Consider the following 13,729-nt stretch of genomic DNA (forward strand, 5'->3'; position numbering starts at 1 on the left):
AAAAGATATATATGGAATAGCCATAGGGATTTGAGGTTACGGGTAAAGAGAACTTAGTGTGATGATTGAAGAAAAGTTTATATGGCTTGAACTAAGCACCTTAGTAATGGTATCTTAAATTTGATAGTTTTATACATGATCATAGTTATACTCAATGAAATTTTGACCATGTTGTTTATTCCTAGAGGTTAGATGATGGAAACTACATTATTTTATGTTTATATGTTTATGATATGCTTGTTAATGGGTCTAACATGGATCACATTAAGGGGTTAAAAAAATAGTTAGAACATTAATTTTCTATTAATGATTTGGGGCCACCAAAACAAATTCTTCGTATGAAGATGTGTAGAGATAGGGAAAATAGAAAATTAACTTTATATCAGGTTGATTATATTGCAAAGGTGTTGCAATTTTTCTCTATGGAGAATAACCAAGTTCTTTGCACACCTTTACCTATTCATTTGAAGTTGAATAAGGAGATGTGTCCAAAGAAATAAGAAGAGGAGGATAAGATGTCCAAGGTGTATACTTCAGTTGTAGGAAACTTGATGTATGCTATGGTATGTACTAGGCTAGATATTGCAAATGTAGTGGGAGTTGTTAGAATGTATATTAATCATCAAGAAATTGAGCATTGAAATAAAGTCAAATGGATTCTTAGATATTTGAGAGGAACATATAGAAAGTGTTTACATTTTGGGGTCTCTACTACTGATCTGCAAGGCTATATTGACTTAGATATGGCAAGGGATATTGATACCAAGTAGAGTACTATAGGTTAAATTTACTATTGGTGAGACAAGAATGAGTTAGATTTCTCATTTGTAGAAGGTTAAAGCTTTATCCACCATAGAGGTAGAGTATGTAGCCACTACAAAGGAAACCAAGGAGATGATATGGCTTTATTTATTTATGGAAGAATTGGGGCACCCATTAAGGGATAATTATTTGTTCAGATATAGCTAGACTGTCATTCATGATGCCAAGAATCTTGTTGTACATTAAAAGACAAAACACATACAGTTGTGGAACCATTTCATTTGATAAGTTTTCGATGATGGAAAACTAAAGATGGAGAAGATACATATAGATGATAATCTAACAAATATGTTTACTAAGGCAGTGACAAGGGAGAATCTAAAATGCTCTTCAGCTTCGGTTGATCTTCTAGATTGAAAAAGATAAAATAACAATAGAGTCTGGGGAGGTTTGATATTTCAGTGAGAGGTATAGGCTTAGTGATGCTATGATTAGTCTCTAAGTGGGAGGTTATTATTATGGAGTCTAATTAGTCTCCAAGTGGGAGATTATTGTGATGTGGAGCATTATTAGACTTGGAGTTTTATTTGATGCAATTTATCCCCAGATCATTTCTACAAGGGTATAAGGGCAACACCCCCAAGATGGGGTTAAGGGGCAATGACCCAAGTCCGCTCCATGTTGTAGTATACGATGGGATTGAGGGGCAATGCCCCTATGGGAGATTTTAGGGTCGACAACCCCAAAGCAAAAAGTGACCTTATATTGCAAAAGGTATGAGCTGCTATTTTTCCTATTAGACAACTTATTCTAGCCCTAATTTTGTAAGTGGAAAAAGCTTCTATAAAATGGCTTAGGGTTAGGGATTTTATTATGTATGGTAATATTTTATGTGGTAATATTGTGTTTTAAGGGATTGAAAATTGTAATCACTCAATAAAAATAACAATAAACTTGTTGTTGGTGGATGTAGCCTAGAAATTGGCTAAACCACATTAAATCCTTGTGTCTTGTGCTCTCATTTATGTGCTTTATTATTTGTTGATATTGGTTATATCTTCATGTCACTATTATTTATGTCCTTGGTTAGTCCATACATAGTGTTGATGTGATTTCTGATGCTAGTGCATAGAAGTATTTGTGAGAAATAGATAATAATAAGAGGGGGGAGGAGGGGGGGTTGTGGAGGTGGGTTGAATAAGTATTCTATAATCTTTTGCCCACAACTAAATATTGTTAATTGCTTTAGAACTTACATATGAAATTAAACCAACAATGTTGAACAATAAATATAGCCATAAAAATAGAAAACTCATAACACCATTATTTGTTAACTAGGGAAACCCTGACTAAGGGAAAACCCTAGTGGAAATGGTACCCACAAGATGATTTACTGGAAAAAAGTATCCTATTAAGGATATTGACCCTATTAGGAGTCTATGAAATATATATAGTATCTCAAGTCCTTGTTAGAGGAATAGGCCTTGTTAGAAGCCTAAACTCTATGAGGAGTTGCTTAACCCTATTAGAAGATGCTTCAACCCTATTAGGAGTTCATAGAATAAATAAAATGCATGCAAGAAGAGCCCATTTTCCTTACATGCAATTATATAGATATGTTCTTCACAAGAGTAGATACACGTACAATACTTTCTTACTATTATAATTCACACTTTCTCTAATCATACATTAGATCTCACTTCGCATAAGACTTATATATCTTTAAAACTATCCATACAATAGTTCACACGTCATATATTATCACATCAACTTCCTATTATTTTCCCAAGATAAGATCTCTACTTATACTTCACAAATTAACAATAGTTCTGCTATGTGAAATACCTATACTGGTATTTAAACTGTAACATGTGTCATACTCTACATATACATCTATATACTTAACCGTGTTATCATGACATTTTTATAGAGCTATCCTCAATTGGACATAATCTAATTCAAAATGTGTTGTCTATACACATCATATATGTCTTTGTGCTTCTGCTAACTATCTAACACTCAGACAATTTTCTACCTCTAAATACATAAATGAAATATTGATTATATGTTTCCATAAATGACAGCACTGAAGACATCTTACTAACCATATTTCCAATAATTGCCCCCTTTAAAATTGATGGCAACATTTAGGAAAATTGGCTGTCCCAAAATGATGTCATACAAAAATAAAACAAATAAAAGTAACTACATAAAATTGCCTTCAAAACATAAAAATTTTATTCATGTTTTGATGGATCATTACATTCCTTGTCACTCCTTAGATTGATACATAAGTATACTACCAATTACATATAAAATACAATCATACAATTTTCCTTACATATTAATACTCCCCCTTTGACATCAATTGAAAAGGTGTCAAAAACTGTCTACAAAAACTAGGTGGCCTACTACTAGTCAACTTGATATTTTGGAAAAAGCAATATGCATATACAAGTTTCAGTCTTTCCACTTCCTTCTTCCAATTCTCCTTCATTGTATCAAAAATACTAATTAGTGTGCAAAGTGCATAGGATGCCACTTCGACTGTTCTCAAGTAAATATAAGAAAATTCATCATAGGAAGTCTTTATTTCAAGACATTCCTCCAGTTGCTTCTCAAAAATGTTGATCTTAGGTGACAAGATCTCCCTAAGAGTAGATAACCTCTATAGTACATTTTATTTATTAGACTCCAAACCTCTAATCAGATTATGGATCTTTTGCACTTTTGTTCCACAATCTTCAATGTTCACCTTAGGGAGCTATATCTTTATAGTAAGTGTGTCAAGATCACTCATCCAACCATTTATCTAATTCTAAAAATCTGCTAACTAATTGTTTGACAACACACACTATCCATGCAATTTCTCACCTTCATCAATGTGTTTTCCTAACTCCTTGATGCATACATCAAGTTCCTTGAAATCATTTCTTTCACTTGTGCACACTATATCAAAATGTATTGCATCATGCTTCACTTGTGCTTGTGTTGAAGATACCCAAAACATTGTTTTGAATTCCTAATCAAAGGTCTTCACCATTTTCTTAGCCTTTGACTACAAGTTTGGATTAACTATAGTTGCATTAACTATCTTCTGCATCATCTCCAAGACTTTAGTTAGAGTCTTCTCTAGAGACTTCATAGATTTATTCTTCTAGAACAATTTTCTCAATGAGCTCATCAATCCATTCAATTCACCATCAACATCATATAATGCTAACAATACTTTAATCATTGTTGATGGTCTACTTGTTTGTGCTATAATAGGTATAACTATTAAGGCTACATAATTTATGTCAGCCTCATGTTGAAACACTACCCTCTGAAGGTCTAACTCTACATGTTTTAGATTGGAAAAGAATGTTGATTCTTGCATTATAATCTTCCACTTCTACTTAATTTCATAAACTTCTTCTATTTTCTTCCTTGTTTGCTTCCTCTTTATTCTTCTTTCTTTCTTCTTCATCTTCTTTTATATTCTCTTCTTTTATCTTTTCTTCTTCTTTCTTCCTCTCCTTAGCCCATTTCTTCTTTCCCTTTTATTCTTCTTCATAATCAGAGCTTTAGTAAGTTGTGATGTTCCCAACAATGGATGTTCCATACCCTAAAAATGGGTTTTCCTTTGTATCCACTGTTATATGTGTATTTTCCACTTACATGGATTTAGTACCCATAATTATGTGTAGTGGTGACAATACTTGCAATACAGAAATAGATACCAATTCCTAGGTATATGCAAGATCATGTTGTGCCAAAATGTGGTGATCTAAAAAATATGTAGTTCTGAAATAACTCAAAACATTTCAAAATATAATCCAACTTTTTCTCCACCAATCTTGATACCAAACCAAAAAATCAACACATTTATAAAGCCTAGTATATCTTTGGACACCAATCCTAGATAAAAGCACAAACTTGACACCCTTTTGTAAAGGAAAAGGTTAACAAAAGTATAACTATTCACCTTCAATGACATAAAATTAAAATTATTATTTAGAATTTGAAAATGAAGTGAACTAATGGAATGTGTAGAAATGGTGAAAGTTTAGCATTATAAATTTTAATAATTATTTGGAATAGGAAATGATACATTTTCTTAATTTTTATAGATAAGTTTTTAGTTGCTAAAAAATGCTAAAAATTAGGGGTTTAGTTCCCACCACAAAAATATGGAAATAAACTTATTTTCATTTGAACTCAGACTATGTTATAGATAGTACATATAGCTAGAACAATCAAAAATATAAATTGACTTTAGACCTATATTTTCTCTTTTAGAGTGATTCAAATTTCAACTCACCTGAAATTGATAGTGGAAGAATTTCCCTAAGGGAAAAATTCACCCAGGAACTAAGAACTCAAACAAAAGCACATAGTAGACCAAAAAAGGATATGATCAATTAATCAAAGTATGTCTGAATACATTTCTCTGTTTAGAATGTGATATTCAACACATTAGGAGTGCCTGTATATAAAGGCCTCTCAAGAAGCACCTAGAATGTCTCTAGAAACAACCAGAAGATAAGACAACTAAGCACCTTATCGAACATTTTAGATGAATGGATAAGAATGACTAAGTGTCATATGTGTGTAGAAGATTCCTGTGTTGTAGACAACATGTGCTTAAAAGAGGTGCGGACCCCTGTGATGTCATCAAGACAACTCACAGGAGTGCACAAACTCCTAAGTGTCTCACAAATAAAATAATGCAAATTAAATAAATAATGCATTAACCTAAGTAAACTTAAGTAAATGTAATATGTAAATATTTATTTACACCAACACCCTCCCTTAAGTGAAACTTAGGGGAATGCCCTTAAGCTTACAAAACTAGGATGAAGATGCAGAATGGGTCCCAGCTCCTAGGCCATGTTGGGTACCCATGTACATAATGAAGATGCAAATCTCCCATAAAGCAGGGAAAGAGCGAAAACCTCATGGGAAAAACCTGGCATGCCCTAAATTTGACTAGGAAAACACACACAATGTTATGCCCTGAACTCTAACGGAGGAACACAACCCTTTTTATTTTTTATTTTTTATTTTAAAGATAAGTTAACGCTTATTATTTAGTTGAACGATTTGGTGTACACTATGAAAGGGTTTACGCTCCTATCCAATTGCAGTTATACTTGTATGTTACTCTGTATAGCTAAATGTGTAAGTTGCATTCTAATATTACAGTTTATGATGAAGATTCAGAAATTGCTTGACTATTCTGAATTTGTCGATTCGATAAGAGGATACATTATTCATGCTTAAACTTGGAGTTGTTTAAGTTCGCTAATGGATCAAGATTGCTCCACTTGGAGTTAGATCATGAGCCCTTATTCTTCTGCACCCAAACCGAGACACTCAGATGTGCAGGTGTGATTCAAATTATGTTAACATAGCGGTGATAGCACTGAGGATTGCAATGCAAACATGAATTATTAATCCAAATGCTAACATTATTATTAATACTATACTTAAAATTATTGTACAATAATAACTAAATCAAATTATCCTCTAATCCCATACCTCCTTACATCAAACTCAGATTGTCATCAATTAAGGCTAATAACATTAGTAATGACCAGGCAAATTATTTATCAACATATTTAAAGTTGAGTGCCTTTCTTGTTTATCCTATATATACTACTCTCACTCAAAATAATCACTAAATAATATAATATATATATCTACCCATTACATCCCCAAATATCTATAATCCCTTTATGCTATAGTCAAATATTTTAGAATGAATGACATATCAATATTACCATTGAAATATTTAAATAACTATAACTAGCTTATATATCAATATTCACTATAAGCATAATTTGCAAATTCATGTGTCAAAATAAAGTCAAAAGAAAATAAAACTAATATATAAACCCTTTTATGAATACATATATAGTTTCTCTTTTAAATCACCTCCAACTTTCTATGTCTTATTCCCATTTAACTCCACAAGATATTGATTACAGCCTATATTTTGAAACAACATGCTAGTCTTTATCACCTAATCCTAAAAATGTTTCCCCACCTAAATTTGATCACATCCCTAATATATATAAAGTTCAATGTCCTTACATGATTAAATTTGCTGCAATATGTCTTATCACTCAAATTAATGCCAACTACCCCTTCCTCTTTTCCCTTCTACGTGACTTGGGTATGGCAGATTTTTGTTGCATAACAAAGCACATAAAAATGGTTTAATTGCTGCCACATTGACTTTTCTATGCTAGCGCTTGGGTGGGTGAGTGGAGGTAAGTAGAAAAAGCATTAAAAAACATGCCATGTATACCAAGTATACTCCCAAGGCAATCAAGCCGCCTAGGGGAGGGGTAGGTACCATTTGAATAAATATCAAAGACTATATTAAAAGACTTACTTTCCCCTTTCAAAATTTGGTTCGATTAGTACTTTTGTTTTTACTTGTGGCAGGCTTAAATCATAATATTTTATGTGACTAAGGGAATTCTCCAAGCCATGGTCGCCTAGGTGGGCCATCACTACTAAAGGCTCTTGCACGAGATGTTTCTATGCTTTGTTGTTGTTCAGCTTTGTTAAAAAAGAATTGTTTACTACAATAAACTTTTTAAGAATTGTTTACTACAATAAACTTTCTTCATTCTAATTTATGAGGGAACATAGGTACTTCCTGGCTAGGCATTTGGGCGCCTAGGCTCTTTATTAGTCCCTGCCTTTTAAAGGCAGGGAACTAATGTTTTCGTTTTACCCCCCCCCCCCCCCTATTAATTTATGCCAATAAACTATGATATTTTCCAAAGTTTCATAAAGGTTGATATAAAGTCTGATTTAAAATTTAATTGTTAAATACTTTTTTCATTTTATGATTGGTTAGTGACAATTTCCTGGAGGTTTACTCCGAATTTCGTGAGCCAAAAATAAATAAAAAATTGTAAGGCGGCCGAAGTTTCTAGATTCGAGCATCTCGGAAAAGGCATGTGGCCTAAAGCACTTACCGCCTCAAAGTGCTTTCATAATGGCAGGCGGCGAAGGATCGACCGCACGGGAGATACTGCGACACAATTGCGTCAAGAAAGTTGTCATGTGTGATATTGATAAGGTATTTCTTGTTTTCCCCTTTCTGGTTTTGCTTTATTTCGCTTTCTCCCGCCGCCTTTGAACTAACTTATTATTTCATGTGCAGGAAGTTGTCGATTTCTGCAAAAAAAATCTGGTTGTCAACCGAGAAGCTTTTAGTAATAGCCGACTGGAGCTGGTAATAAATGTTGAAAGCTGAAGATTTACTTGTAATTTATGTGCAAAATTTCTATATGCGGATACTTCGTCGGAAACAGAGCTTAGAGTTTCGTCTGACGTATATGTTGTGAAATTGTCAGGACTGAGCTGTAGAGCAGACAAGAACGGTTTCATGTGATAATTGGAGACCTTGCTAACCCTGTGGAAGGAGGCCCCTGCTATCAGCTGTATACTAAATCTTTCTACGAGCTCGTTATTAAGCCTAAATTGAAACCCCAGGGCATCTATGTCACTCAGGTGAAACAATTTCTAAAAATCTCTATATTATTACAATAGAGCGCAAGTTCTTTCCTGCTTCGTCTCTTTAAAGCTCGGAACTAACCCTGCAAGATCCACATATCTTAAACAATTAAGTACGCAGATGTTGTTATTCTTCTCTCTAGAACTAAAATTGTTATTTCATTGTCTTTGGGTAGAAAATGAGGCCAAGAGGGCTAGAAGACAGGCAAGTTTCATTCCAAAACACATCCATCAAATGAATCCAAAAGGCAGGGACTGCTGCTCGCACAGAGCTCTTGTTATACTTATTATTATATTGTTTTTAAAAAAAAAATTATGTCTAAGGTCATATCATGGTCTATTGACATTAGGACCTATGCTGACACATTTTAAAAGGGGTGCGCACAATTACATAATTCTAATTTATCATGGTCAAGATTGTAATATTTTATTCAGGGTGCATTATTTTATTGGTCTGTAATAGCAAAGGCAACTAATTGATGTTGTCCATTCATTTTCTAGAGAATAGATATGCATCTATATGATTTTATTTTCAAGTTGATCTTGGTTGTTTTTGGTTTCTTCCAAATTTATTTTCTATATGTATACTTAATTGAAGGTTAACATACTTGATCATTACTTAATAAATCTCATGGTTTATTCCATATTGGACTTTATTATAGGAAATAACAATTATCCTAATTACTTGTCAACTTAAATTGCAAATGCTTCTTTATGGTACACCATAACACCTGCATATAAATCTCAATACTCAAAGCTCCTAACTATTGTTGTTTTTTTTAAAAATCAAGATCACAACTTCATGACAATTCAGATATAGACTACACTTGCTATGAAGTCAAGAGTTAACTCAAATATGCATGTACATTAATTATCCAAGATAATTGAAATAACATTATCATTCCAATACCATTACATGATCTAATACTTCTAGTTATTTCTATTCTTCCATGATAATTAGAGTCATACTTGCAATCTAAATAGAAATGAAGAAGCATATTAACTTAAAGAACAAAGATAACTTATCTCTTCACACAAAATACATGTTCCCATCGATGATTCTTCCATTACATAAAAAAAGGTGGTGAGATCTCTTTAGTATGCTAATACAGTGGAAATGCTACTCACTAAACTTAGATGTTCCTTCCAATCTCCTTGACAATGAGAAGCAATAAAATTTATTCTGGCAATACATTTAAACACACACAAGAAGTTGGAGTTTTACTCAAAGCTTCAACTCAAATACAACAAGAATGTTTTCATCTCCTATGCACATGGAAGACATTGAGAACTCCAAGTTTTCGAGAACATCCAATAAGAACCTGCAGATGAGAGATAAAAACAATGAACCATGGAGGCTCACCTCCCAACCTAGGCCTCAAGGAGACAACCCCCGTGCTAGGGGAAATAAGGCTCAACCAGGTTACACTCAAACACCATCACAATAACAAAAACCAATAGGAATATCTCAGTTTAACATCACATTTACAATTCCCAACCAAGGCTTGCATAATGATTCACACATGGAATCATAAACATTGGGTGAAGGTGGGCTCTCAATTAGGAGATTTGCCATATCCTATAAAATTTGTAACAACAATTTACATGCCCTTTCAGGGCTTCATAAATCAATGATTTCCATGCCTTTCGGGCTTTCACAAAACAATAATTTCATGCCCTTTTGGGGCTATTCACAAGCATTCTCCCTTCATACTACTATCAACTACAGCCACCTTGAAAACCATACTTCATCAACCTTCTTACCACACCATCACTCTCCTTACTATCCATAAAAAATTATGAAAGCATATGGCATACAATGGAGGCCATACTCCAAGGTTCTCAACTATATGTCAAGCCCAACTAACCCCTTCACCCAAGGCTTGCTCTTCCCTCCCAAGGGTAAGTGAAGCCTTCACACCCATGAACAAATTTCAACATTCAAACAAAACAAGAAAATCTTAAGGAAACCCCAAGAAATTTCATGAACAAAACACACCCTCACAATACATCACAACACAATAAACCCAAGAACAATCCTACAAAAGGCACTCTTACCATTTTCCATTTCAGCTATAAAATATAAAGAAAGCATGGCATGAAGCACTAACCTGCTTACAAGCTATGGCAATGGAATGGGGACCTCTTCCTACTTGGTTTCCAAATTTTTCCTTTCCAATCCCTGCCTGTCTCTAAAATTAGAGAGTGGGTGAATGAATCACCAAGATTGGCACAAACTCCCTATAAAGACCTTCACTTTCATCCTCACCTACCCCACTTACTTTCTTGTATCTTTCCACCAATGAGGACTTAACCAAGTGGTGTAATGAGGGAAGGAGTCATGTAATAATATGATTTTCGAATTGGTTTGGAAATGACTTGTTTTGAGGGTCCCCTAGGTCCCCTAGACCCACCTATGGTTATATTTACACCCCTAACCCATACTATTACCATGTGGGTAACTTATTTTCACAAAATTAACACTTGGAAATCACTTTAGGCTCTCTAAAGTTCCTATCAAATTATAAATTGAATTTCCATCACGAAGGTGACTCTTCTTAACACCCTCCAAGCTGGGTTAATTGATTTCACAATGAGGATTAGGCTTAATTTAAGTGACTTCATGCCAAAGAATCCTATTTGACGTGTCATTTACACATAGACAATACAAGTGTCAAATAAAACACACAAACATTAAAACACTTTGCACATCACGATGACATGTCTCTAATTAATTATGTTCTCTGACTATAAAACTCATGCACAATCACATTACGAAATAAACACAATACAACGAGGTTTTGAATCTTCCAAAGATTCACCTTGGCTTTACCGTGTTCACATAAGATTGAACCTTGTTTCCCCCAATTATCTCCATAGTTCAACTTTCCTGCACACTCAACTTAAATATTAGTAGCCCAATACAATACTATACAACTACATACAGATAAGTGCAGAATAAATCCACAATTCACCTTAACATATACATTTAACTTCATCTAATCATTTCCCTTCTAAATACTATAAAAGAAAGCATTGCAATGTCATATTCATTTAACTTTCATCTAAGTCCCTACATAATTAACTTTCATTTGATTCATATTCAAAACATGTCAATATCAACATATGGGTATCAACATTTATCTTTCTTATCATAATGAAATTACCATTCTAATTACTGTCACCATTCTTATAATCATTAAACATTCAAAACATATGAAATGGATTTCAGTATATGTGTCTTAAGTGAAAATCACTAATATGTAGACCTGTTAACTAGTATCCTTTTAATCAAGCTAAACATGCCGACAGTCCTAGCAATATTCCTTTATCACATTTTTAGGGGTTAATTCCTCAAACTGTTAGAATGTTTCCATAATTGTGTCATCATTCTTTAAACCCAAGTTTCAAATGTAATCATATTTCTTGTTGTCAGCTTAACCTACATTCATTGTTATCTCCTAGAAGAGAAAATGTTAATTCATCTTCCCTAATTTGGCTAGTAAACTATTCTGTAAATCCTTTGATCAAGTCCCTAGATTGAACATATAGAGTTTCATTTTCAGGTGATTTTAGTTATTCCATCTAAAATTATTTAATGGGTATTACACTTATCATAACCAAAGCCTGCTTAGTCTCTAATAGGATCTCATAAATAATTATTAGTAACAAAATATCCATCATACTCTAATTAACTCTTGATCACATTGATTTTATGAAATCTAAAATAGGGTACTAGTGCGGGTCTTAGAAAACCCTCCAGAGAGATGAATAAGGATGCATTGATGGATCGAGTAATCAAGACCCCCCCATTACGACATACATCCATGTATATACAAGAAACAATGGAGAAGGACAAAAGCTCCTATGAAGAAAAAGTCCCCCCCAAAAAGGAGAAGAAGGAGATGAATTAGTTCCGCCCCCCTCCCCCTTAAAAGTAGTGTGCCAATCAAGGAAGAATGCTCTGATGTAGAAGCTGATCCATGACCTCTGTATGATGTTCCTTCCCTTTGGAAGAAACAAGAGCAAGGGCACCTGGGAGTTGTGTCCCCTGTATGGAGAAGGAATCTCTATGATGACTAGTAACTCTAAAACCCATTCAAATGTCCCTGTGTCGATACTGATGATGGCTCCCTCCAAAAATGCTGAAAAGAAGAGCAAATTGAACAAGGAAGGAGGTAGAACCTTTCTTAGGAAACCAACAGTCTTCTCAACTAATGAAGAGACCTCTTGCAGATAATGAAGAGACCTCTTGTAGATGTTGTAAAGAAGAATCCACAATCACACTAACCTAGAAGGATTGATCATGTAGAGCATGGAGTTGAGGGTCAGAGTGGGCCCTCGCAACAACTGTAGAAGAATCCTCAGCAAAGAGAAGTGAGGAATCATCATAAAAGTCTCCCATATCTACTGTGTGTGACGCCAAGAATAGAACTGAAATGTATGGCAAGAAATCATCACCTAGAAGACCATGAGTACCCTACAGTGCTGAAGTACATGAATCTATCACTACAGCCAAGGATGGAATATCTGCCTCAAATAAAAGACGAATGTCATCAAGAATATCTCCCACATCTTTAATGTGAGACTCCACAAAATACTGTGCAATGTCTGAAAGGAAGTCTTCACATGAAGGTAGAGTAAGAAGACATAAAGTGTCTTTCTGCACTAATTCTGAAGCATCTATGGCTGAAATAGGATCAGTAGGAGTAACCGGAGCTAGAGGTGTGATCTCATCTAAAAAGGATTTAGCTACAATTGGTGGAAGAAGATCTTCTGGGAATGGAGGAATAGTTGGATCTCCATAATGCTCCCAAGGATACAACCAAAAAACATATGGATCAGATGACTTAATTTTGATCATCTTTTTTAGAACTTTATATTCCATATGTAAATAGAGAGTATGCCAAATGATGTCACGTTGATCAAAAGTAAACTCAAGATCTGGTGCATAGGGCATTACATTGTGCTGATGGAGATATCTGATAGCAAGTTGACTCCATTCATGATAGTTGTGTGGGGTCAATTCAATCAAATCTTCCTCTTCCATGATGGACCAATCAAAGAAACCTCCAAAAAAATCAAAGAACCCCCCTGAAAAAGATGTTGTTGGCACTTGAAAGCCACTTGCCAATTTAGGGCCTATTTCTAAAAGTAGTATTTTTGTCTACAAAACCTATAATGTGATTGCAGATCTAGAAAGTAGATAAAAAAATATGCACTTTCAAAAAAAATGGAACCTGATTTGGAGTCCGGATGAGCCCGTACCAAGCATTTTAAGTGGCAAAATTTGAAATTTTGGAGTTGCAAAAAAATTCAGAAATAGAGATCTCAAACCACCTGCACCAATGTGTAGATCACAAAATCCTATCCCAAAAAAAAGACAATTTCTTGCAAAAAGGAGTTCGTATGAGGAAGATATCATTGTTTGAAAATTGCTGCTACTGTT

Source organism: Cupressus sempervirens, chromosome 10, assembly GCF_028749045.1.
Source record: "Cupressus sempervirens isolate cs-2001-9-10 chromosome 10, ASM2874904v1, whole genome shotgun sequence".
In the NCBI taxonomy this organism is placed as follows: domain Eukaryota; kingdom Viridiplantae; phylum Streptophyta; class Pinopsida; order Cupressales; family Cupressaceae; genus Cupressus; species Cupressus sempervirens.